The sequence below is a fragment of the Centruroides sculpturatus genome, unplaced genomic scaffold (assembly GCF_000671375.1).
Source record: "Centruroides sculpturatus isolate CEXI.00-Female unplaced genomic scaffold, Cexi_2.0 scaffold1500, whole genome shotgun sequence".
Taxonomy (NCBI): domain Eukaryota; kingdom Metazoa; phylum Arthropoda; class Arachnida; order Scorpiones; family Buthidae; genus Centruroides; species Centruroides sculpturatus.
In genome coordinates this window covers 174844-185840 of record NW_019385899.1, presented here as the reverse complement: position 1 = coordinate 185840, position 10997 = coordinate 174844, and the positions used below count along the sequence as shown (strand labels likewise).

The window sequence follows — 10997 nt, the reverse complement described above, 5'->3', positions numbered from 1 at the left end:
ATTTCTTTCGTGTTTTTTCAGTTTTAAGTATTTTTAATGTATTTTAATATTAATCAAGTATCAATTAAATTAATGATCTGGCGTTAAGGGGTTAAAATAAACCAATCTAAACACTCAATGGTAATTATTATAAACTATTATTAACCTCAGTCTCATCAATATATAAAAACATTTTTTAAAATTTATATAAAGATGAAACACAGTTGAATTCAGAATATGTTATTAGATTACCGGTACATTTATTATTTTTCTAAGTATTGAAAAATTAAAAACAATCATATTAATATAAAATAGATAAAATTTTTACTGTGAAATTGCATTTTTGCATAATTTGAAATTATTATTAACTTTCGAAAATTAGACTTCTATAAGTGTCTGTTTTTATAAAAAGTTATAAAAAGCTTCTTTTTCTATTTAATTTTATTAAATCCTAATTGCATAAAAAACTTTCAAAATTAATATTAAAATCTATTTGATTAAAATATTTTAGTTAAATAGATGTTTTACATTTATGCTTTTATTAAGTTCATTTTTGAAAAATAATTTTTAAAAGTTATATTTATTAAAATAAACTTTAAGTATAAAAATTATTAAATAAAATTAAAAGCATTACTGTTTAATTTTTCAAAATATTTTAAATAATTATTTTTTATATGTATATTCTTAAAAACAAAACCTGTTATGATCTGGTCCAACTTGACTATATTTGTATTCTGCACTGATTTTATTAACTTGGAAGAACTGATGAAGTTTAGATTTGGCATTTTCAAGAGTCCAATTTCCATGAATAGCAGAGTTAACATCCAAATCTTCTGCCTAAAAATTAATTATTCGATTTTAATTAAAATACTTAAATTCACATAGAAAGAAACGAAATTTAATCAGTTATTATTTTAGAATTTTTACCATCAATACTATATCTGTAGATTCCCTTGCCAACTGCAGTGGTAACATTAGAAAAAAATGACATTGTAAAACCATAGCAGAAAAAAACACAACTTTACAGTCAATAAGATGTTAGGAGAAGATAACCATAACATTAAACACACACAATATAACAACAACAAAGAATTTGTAAACTAAGAAATAATAAAATCTTACAAACTCTTTCATACTGGTTGAAAAACATCAGAACTTTTATTAAAAAGCCATGGCTGACTCAATTTTCTTTTTAAGTGTCTTTGAATTTCTTTATAGGGCATCTACAATGTTTTCAAGCCTGTTTAAGATTCAAACTATATTCAGTAACTGAATCAATGTTTATAAAATGGTTAATAAGGTTATTTGCATTCTCCTATTTATGACAGGTGTTAAATGCTTTTCAATTTCAACTTTGTCTTCTTTTATTGCCTTATCATCTTCATTTCAAACAAGTTCAAGATCATCTTACAGATCACTATATCATTGTTGAAGCAGTTCTTCAGTTTTTCTTGGAATGCAGATCAAAATATCTCAAATTCTAAATACCTAGTGACCAACAGGGTGACCAAGGTCAGAGGATCTAGGAATTTTTCACCAGGCCCAAAGAAAGTTTAGGAACCCTAAAAATTAGTGTAATTTTTATTAAAATTAATTAAATCCTTACAACTGCTTTTTATTAATAAAGAAACATGCTATGTATTTCTTTGTTCAAAAATAAATTGCAAAAAGAGCCTGTTCTAACCCTGTTCTTGGTCACCATACAAGCTCCCAACAATCATGGCAACCATCATGATAAACTGCACTTTAAAGACAGCTAAAAGAATTTCATTTGTCTTTCGTAGTTTCTTTCAAATCTATCTCTAAGTAGCATTCAGTATTAATAGCTTTATTTCAATAAACGAATCTTTGATGATTGTTATGAAGATTGTCTTTATGCTTTCTTTCCAATGTCTGGGGACTGAGAGACTTGTACTCAAGTGCAGGCTTTATAAATTGTTATTGCAAAGGAAAAATATCATAAACAAACATTACTAAACCCGATATACTTTAAAGCTCACAATGTCGAATTCTATACAATATACAATGTATACAATGTCGAATTCTATCAGGCTAGACTAGCGGCATTGGTCGGTGTCTAGGAAAAATATTAGTCTATCTTTAACTACAGGTATCCCTCATACTTCTACAACTCCAACAGAAAACCTCGGAAAGCATGTTATTTTAATCCATCTCTAGCTTATCTTTCAATAATATCAAACAAAAATTTTGTACACTTATAATTATTTTATATTAGTAAACTTTTATTATAACTGAAGATTTTACATAAAAAATTTTCATGTTGATAATACGTAAAAGAAGTTAGGAGCAGTTGAAAAGAGCGTGTGTGACAAAAAAGCTTGAACAGAGTCATTTTTGACAAATAATACCTCAAACAATACATTAAATGACTTATTCCCTAATGTGTAAATGAGCTGACATGTGATATTTGCATATTTTTCTTATTAACATTATTAAGGTGTATGAAAATGAAAGGTGTATGTTTAATGAAAATGGTACATAGTAAGGCTGTATGTGTTGATGTACTGTACATGAAGTAATTATCATCCTCCACAGACAGGATAAATCCTTAAGAAAAATTGCAAAAGAATTAAAAATTGGTAATTCCACACTACGGGTATTATTTCAAAATATCAGGATATCAGGAAACTCGTAAAAATTCATCCAGAAAATCAACTGAAAAGCCAGCAACCATAACAAAGACTGTTCAAAAGAACCTTCATGAAATAAAAAAAAAAAATTGAAGGCCATCACTCAGTGAATTAGTGAAAAAATGGAATAAAGTTACTGAAAAGGAAGTTACAAAAGAAACTTGGGTTAATGTTACCTTAGGTTCCAAGATGGTGACACATCCAGTAATCTCGAATCAGAGCGTTAATTGGTATTCTCAATAGATGGAGCTATCTGATAAAAAGTGTGACGAAATACGAAAATCTGTTGAACATGACATAAAATTTGATTTGCATAAATATGCAAAATATTTGATATGACATAGTAGCTGGATGTTTTGCGTGTAATTATGCAAATTAACTGATAGGGAGTCGTTTGCTACAGTCTGTCGTTGCATGTTTAGTGTACTATCAGTGCATTGTTTCTACAATATTTTACTACAAAATTGGATATTTGGTAAATATAATTTATGTAAACAATAGGCTTTATATTTTATTTTAAAATATAGTCGTAACTTTTCCTAATTTTTCATTTTTTTAATTTTGTTGCTAATTATGTCATGAAGAGTTTTGTAGACATAAATTCTGATGAAATTTGGTAAGGTCTACTCCCATTAACTCAATCTGTAAAAGGAATCCCATTTTTTAAAATTTTGTTTAGAACATGAAGTTGATAATGGTTTTAAAATTGCTGTAAAATTGGGTAGATAACGTATTGGATAGAGTTCGGGTCCCGGGACTTCGAGACACGAGACATCCCGGGACTTTTTCTAAATTTAATTGTCTCGAGTCCCGGGACTTTCGGGTCAAGACTCGAGACACACTTATTGAAATTGTATTGTAATAATTTTATTTTCAAAAGGTTAGCCAAGCGATGCTTTCTTTGTTCTCCCTCCTGTTTACAAATAAACAATGCAGGTGGGAATAATTTACAAGGCTGTGTGACTTTTAACCTTATTCTGTTAAGAGACAATCTTTACAAATGTGTTCGCCGCCATATTGTTATTTTGTGACGTTTGTTTATGAGATTTGTTTAGACCAGTGTTTCTCAACCTCTAACGAATTGTCGCCCCCTTCAACGTAGTATTGTCTCCTTCAATAAAACTGTTACGTAGTATTGCCCCCTTCACTTCAAAATTCCGATGCTGAGGCTAATGCCAAATTCATATTGCATTGAATAGACTAGTGACTAGTATAATGTCATTTGTTTAATTATTGTACCATATAACGAATAAAATATCTAATTATTCTTAATATAATGTTTTACTATATCGCCCAGAAAATTGTTTTTCGCCCCCAAAATATAAATTGTTACTAATCGACCCTCAACGTGGAAAAACACCCAATGTTTCTCAACGGGGGAGATATTGTCCCCGTTGAGAAACACTGGTTTAGACTTTAATTAACGTTATAAATGTTAGGATTTGATTTTATGTTCAATAAATGTTGATTTTTACTAAAATTGCTTTTTTATTGATACATCTGCCAAAAATGAACTCTATTCTAATTTTATTCTGAGAAGTCTCGAAGTCCCGGGATTTTGATCGTGGGTTGTCTCGTGTCCCGGGACTTTGAGAATGTCGAGACTTCCCAAACCCTAGTATTGGATCAGTGTGCTTCCTATGTGTGAATACCTATTAATTACACTATCAAAATAATAAAAAAACATGTTTTTTATGTAGTAGCTATTGTAAACTCTGCTAATTCTGCTAACAATTAACCTTTCAGATAAGTTTTGTCAATATATCTTGGGGATGTCTTTTGTTGTTCATTGGCACTATCTATGTCTGGAATGTACCGCAACAAATTTGGATTTTGCGGCTATTAAATCAAGGTAGGCTAGCAGTATGATTAGTGATACTTATAGCATTGATGAACATGACATTCTTTAAAATATTTAACAATGATGTAAAAATTTTTCAATTTTTATTAACTCGATTATTGGTAGAAATTGCATTATTCCTAAAATGCAGTCAACAAGGGATTACCATATTTGAAATATAGTCAGAACCCATTTTTAAAATACTAATCAACTGTAATTTTAATCTAAGAAAAAAATACTCTCAATTTTGAATATTTTACATATAATATAAAAATGATTATTTATTGAAGAATATTCTACAGTCAACATATTAATTTTAGAGGGGCTAAATCAGTTATTGTAAAACATAGATGTATTAAATACAACCAACCCAAAAATGACTTCAAATATCAAAGAGCTGGATTCCTTTATCAGGCTATAAGGTTAAAAAACATTGTAAAACAGTTTTAATAGCCATTTCAGTAGTTACTTAATATAATCAAAAATGAGATTTATTTAATAAGTTAAATTAAATAAACTGATAAATAATAAAGAATAGTTGATACTTTCATGATTTTCAGATCTTTGAAAATATTTTTATTTCATTTTCTTGTTTATCATTTTATCATAAATGTAAAAATAGACAAGAGACTATTAATGAGCATATACTAGATGATCTGCAAAACAACCTAGTCATTTTCTACAATGCAAGTATAAGCTGTTTAGACAGAGAAAATAATATTTTTATGTATCATTTACATTAGATTTCTCAATGTGCAAAATATTTTGGCATGCATCTAAGATGATTTTTATAGGATAAGAAATAAAGAGGAAGCTAAGATGAGCTGTAAGTCATCTATGACTCATTTTAAGTGGTCTGTGGAGCATATAACTAAAAACCACTAGATAAAATTGTTCATATTGTCAAATAAAGCAAAAATTTAGTCATTTTTCTTTACTCTTTTATTAAACACTAGCAGACCCCGCCACGTGTTGTTGTGGCTCAAAATGTATATATTATAAATGTATAACACTTCCCCCATGGGGGAATTTTTCGAAAAATTTCTTCTTAGTATACATTCTGTTAACTTACCCTATTAAAATACAATCAAAAACGCAAAAAACCGCATCTGAAATAGTATAAATAGAAGCAGAGTTCTTTACTGTAAGCCTTAATCCTGTCCATCTCCCCCCCAAGTGCAGGAAATTTCGACACATATATGATATAAAAACACATGCGCATTCAAATGCAGTGTTGTGTCAAAATTTCAAAGGAATCAGTAAGAACAAACAAACATTACATTTTTATTTATATAGATAGATAGAAGATGATCTGCTTTAGTTCATTTTCACAAAAAAGTGTAATGCCTGACAGAAAAGCAAACTTAGGGCGTCATACTCGTAGCGCCATCTGTTGGAAATAAAAGCCTTAACTTAGATTATATATTTTAATTTATATGAATGTTTATCGGAATAATATACAGCCTATGTCCATCCTGAGGTTCCATTCTAAATACTGGTGAAAGAATTTTTGAAATCGGATGAGTAGTTTCGGAGATTACCTGCTGCAAACAAACTTACATACATACATACAAACATTACCTCTTTATAATATTAGTATAGAAGAAAAGAAGAAATCAGAAAAGTGAAATATTCAGGTTTTAAATACAATATGTTTATCATTGGATTATATAAAAGCTATCTGAACATGAACTATTCAAGCAATAAGAAAAAAAATATAAACATATATAAATCTCATTCATTTAAAAATAAATAAAAGTTCACACAAACCTCTTCTAGTCTTCGTTTTTCTGCTACTCTGTCTAAATATTCTGGTGGCGGTCCTTGTTGATATGGAAGATAATTACCAATTGTATCAGCCTCCTTTCTAATAGTAAACTCATTACCAAGAGTTTCGTGAGGAGGAGGAGCAACACCTGGAGGTAAAGAACCAGCACCTGATCCATCCAGATTATCTTCAGATGTTTGAGACTGTTATATAAAAATAAATTCCATGTTAGGTAGTTGTATTAAAAAAATTAAAAATTTAAGTGATTAAATTAAATAGCCACTTTATAAAATTTTCTGTTCAATTACGTCTATCATCTTTCTTTAGCAATCATCTTTATTTAAAAATACAATTTTGAAAAATTATCAATTTTCTTGAAAGTTTAAATCAACAATGCATTTAAGTATTTTTTTGCATATTTTTTATTTTAATTTATATTCATATTTTAACGGCATACTTTTAACATATATGGTTTATTTCAATATTCATAATCAGAACCATCTTAACAGCAAATAATTATAGCCAAATGATTGACAGATTATATCAGGCTATATTAATGCTACTATTAATAATAAAATATCAAGTTATTTGGTCTAGAGTTAAATGTTAAGCACCATCTCTTGACAAATTTAATAATTATATTCTTTTCTTCTGGAAGAAAAGTATCAGCCCAAAATGAGACTTAAACCCAAACTCCTGCTTGCCATGCATATGTGTTGTCAGTTACACTATCCAGACATCTGACCAATCTTCAGTTCAAAAACTATTAATTTGCATTTAACCATACTAGTTACTCATGGCACCAACTGGGAACAACTTCAGTGCCTATAACTTCCACCATGTTACTTGGCCAGTTATCGTTTTACCTCAGAAAGGTACAGTTACAAGCTGTGAGCATTGAAGTCTCCCCAGTCAGCACTATGAGTAATCAGTATGGTTATAACTAAATTAACAGTTCTGGAAGCAAAGAGCAGCTGAAATGTCCAGGTAGCATAACTGGCAACATGTCTGCATGGCAAGTGGGAGTTGTGGGTTTGAGTCTTGCTTCAGGCTAATTCTTTTCTTCTAGAATCTTCTAAATTAATTATTAAATTTATCAAGAAATGGCATCTAATGCCTATCTCTAGACCAAATTACTTGATATTTAATTATTAATAGCAGCACTAATATAGCCAGATATAATCCAGCAATCATTTGGCATTAATCTAAAAATCAGGTTAACCAATGTTTATATTTGTGAATGACTGTATTTTAAACATGTTTTCAACCTATTTAACAAATTAACATAAGATTACAAGTTAAAGATATCCCAACATAGATAAAGAATTTGAAACATTTGTTTAAAATATAATAATTTACTATTAAGGTATTCAGTTCTGTTTATAGCAATGAATGTTTTCTTTTCTTTGATGTTTATTGTGTTTGTCAAATCCATGAACAAAAATAATTTTGCTAGGGATAACTGAAAAATATTTTAAGAAATATTTTTAGTGTGCCTAGTATGCCAAAAGTTCTGGAAAAATTTCAAATGTATTTATGCAAGTGGTGCAGTCTACATTTAGGCATATTTTTTATTGTTTGAATATTCAAAACTAAGCTATAAGAAAGTAGCAGACATCGTCTTGTTTACTATGAAAAGCTACAAAGAAATAGACAAACAATTATTAATTAATAAAACTATGATCACCAATAGAAATGCAGGAGATGATTAACTGGGGGTAGTAACTTTACTATACTGTAAACGAGACAATGGGAATGAAACAAAGAAAATGGAGACCAGAACTTATAATCCATCTAATAAAAGCATATGGGAATTTCAGCATCATCATACATCTAATTAGAATATTTTTTTCTTGTAATTATCAATCTCAATACTCATTGTATCAAATATTTCATCTTGTAAGTGGGAGAAAGATAAAGGAAAACAGATTATAACAGATAATTCGCTTGTGCCAACGATAGATCTGACATCTAGCAGTATTAACGCAAACTACGTAATGGCGGCTGCTAAGAGTATAAAGTCTGACTGCAGTAAAGTCTGTGGTCTGTTAGAATTAGAAAGTGTTCAAGCTACAATGGTAAATAATAAGTATTGTTGTGAATTTAGATGCAAGTCTAAAGGTTCATCAAACTCAGTACATATGAGCACATTCGCAAAAAATAAATTACATCGAAAAAAGTGGGAAATAAAACTGAAGTTATCACTTCAGTTTCACCAACACCTAATTTTGCTGAGCTTAAAATTCTTTTATTTTTACAAATGTTTTCACTCTATCTAATATAGGCAATCGTCAGGTTTAATATTATAAATGTTCCAAAATGGAACGTACCGTTTTTGAATATTTTACATATTTAAAATTCAAAAAAATAATTTAACTTTAAAATAAATTGAAAGAAGTGTGTATATTAAATAAATAAATAAAAAGTAAATAAAATAAATCAAAGACAAGTCTGTCTAAGGGGGATCACCATTGAAGTAAGACGTCTGTGTGTCACCGATTCTTTTTACTTTTAATTGGATGTTTGCGTTTTTTAAAGGACTTTTTTTACCTTTGGCGGCATGAAGCCCAAAAAAAGGAAGACCTGTCGCCATTAATGTGTATGTGTAGTCTGAAATGCAAAATAAATGGTGATCCCTTTTGGACAGTGATTTATTTTACCATAATCCAGCCATCGACGGAAAAATTCAAAAAGTAAATAAACAAATAAAATATAGAAAACAAAGCTAACTAGAAAGAAACATGGTTTTGGGTGCTCTTTTATAAAAACTCGAGAATGGTCTATAAGAAAAAGAGCACCCAATATCTATAGCTTGCTACAGAACGATAAAGATAGCATAAAAAAAAAAGAAGAAAAAGCTGGGGTATTAAAATGAAAATATATAACAGAAAAAATAATGGGACTTAAAAACCCTTAAATCATGTTTCTTTCTAGTTAGCTTTGTTTTCTATATTTTATTTTATTTAATATACACACTTCTTTCAATTTATTTTGAAGTTAAATTACTTTTTTGAATTTTAAATATGTAAAATATTCAAAAACGGTACGTTCCATTTTGGAACATTTATAATATTAAACCTGACGATGGTCTATATTAGATAGGTTAAAAACGTTTGTAAAAATAAAAGAATTTTAAGCACAGCAAAATTAGATGTTGGTGAAACTGAAGTGAGTTAGTTGCTAAGAGGTGGATAGATATGAAGTTATCAGTTTTAATTATAATATTAGCCTTATCCTTAAACGTATGAAAGTTAGCCTATTTTCATATAATCACCCATGCCCTCTTCAAGGCCCTAATATTTCTTTGCACAGGATTTGCCATCCACAACATAAAAATTAACCAAGATATACAAAAAATATCCCTTCTTTAGCATTTCCTCTCCTTATAAGGCCTCTTTTCCGATCACCCACATATTCTAAAATATCATAAGATGTAATCATCATGACAAACAACTACGAAATCAACTAGGATTAATGTCAGACATAAATGCGAATAAAACGTTTTGACTACAGAGAGAAAATACATTAAAAAGACAACACACATGTAACTCTCGTATGTTGCCACGCACGCTATACTCTTTGTGGCAGCCATTTTGGTCGACTCATACGCCACCTATATTTACTGGCACAAGCGAATACATAATATTGATTTCGTCTCAAGCAAATTCTTGTAAATAGAGATCACATTGTTGGTGTTTTCCTTGACTATTCATTCATTTTGATTCACAACAGAAGTCCAGATTTAACACTAAACAAATCCTGTTGTAAAGAAGTTGTTCCAATAAGATTTTCAGTTGAACTGTATTTCAATACAGTTTCAAATCTATTTTCAAGATGTTTAATCCTTATTGAAGAAAGAATATTTTAATCAAAAAAACACTAGGCAAGCCAGGTGAATTTCTTAGCTCTAATAAAATAATTTTGTTTTTATATTAATGATAATATAATAAACCATACTGCAACTTACTGAAATTATAAATATATTAACATAGCCAAGAAAAAAAACATATCAGAATTTTCTGTATAAAAATTTCAAAAAAATATAATTTACTTATACTTACAGGTATTTCTACAGGTACTTCATCTTTAGTGAGTTTTCCTATTCGCACCAGATATAATAAGAAATCTCTGGCAGCATTAGTTTGAGCATCTTTTTTATTTGTAGAATTGCCCACACCTACATAGTCATAGCCTTCAACACGCACCTACATAAAAATAAGAAAAAATATATTTAATTTTGAAACACAAATGCAAAAATAGACTTTCTACAATCATATTATACACACACAATAAATTACACAGTGATACCTCGGTTTTCGTCAATAATCCATCCGAAACCAACGAAAACCGAGGAAATTATTTCTATATGAATCAATGTAAATCCAATTAATTCGTTGTAGACACTCCAAAATACATAAAAACACATTTCATAAAAAATAAATGTAGTGTTTAATACTAAAAACAAAAAGAAATTAATATAAAAGAAATATAAAATACTAATGTAAAGAATAAATGAACATTTAACATGGCATCTGTTTGACATCTTCAATTGTTTGCAAATCTCTGTTTTGTCGTCACATTTACGCCTTTCACTACATTAGCCTCCTTTATTGCGATGATGGAACTTTTCATATGTCAACTTCTGTACATGCAGCCGATTTCAGCAGTCTTAATGCTGCTCTCGTATTTTTCAATTATTTCCTTCTTCAACTCGATCATGTTTCTGGCATTCTTCTTCGAAGGGCTGCTGGCTCTGGAA

The 10997-nt window shown here is 29.2% G+C and overlaps 1 long non-coding RNA gene across 1 annotated transcript; it reads right to left on the bottom strand.

Moving 5' to 3' along the window:
• Window positions 1-644: 644 nt before the first annotated feature.
• On the bottom strand, window positions 645-10472 carry LOC111612475. Its single transcript, XR_002754612.1, has 3 exons — window positions 10300-10472; window positions 6241-6441; window positions 645-816 (listed from the first exon to the last, which is right to left on the bottom strand). It is a non-coding gene; the product is annotated as an uncharacterized LOC111612475 (long non-coding RNA).
• Between the last annotated feature and the right edge of the window lie 525 nt (window positions 10473-10997).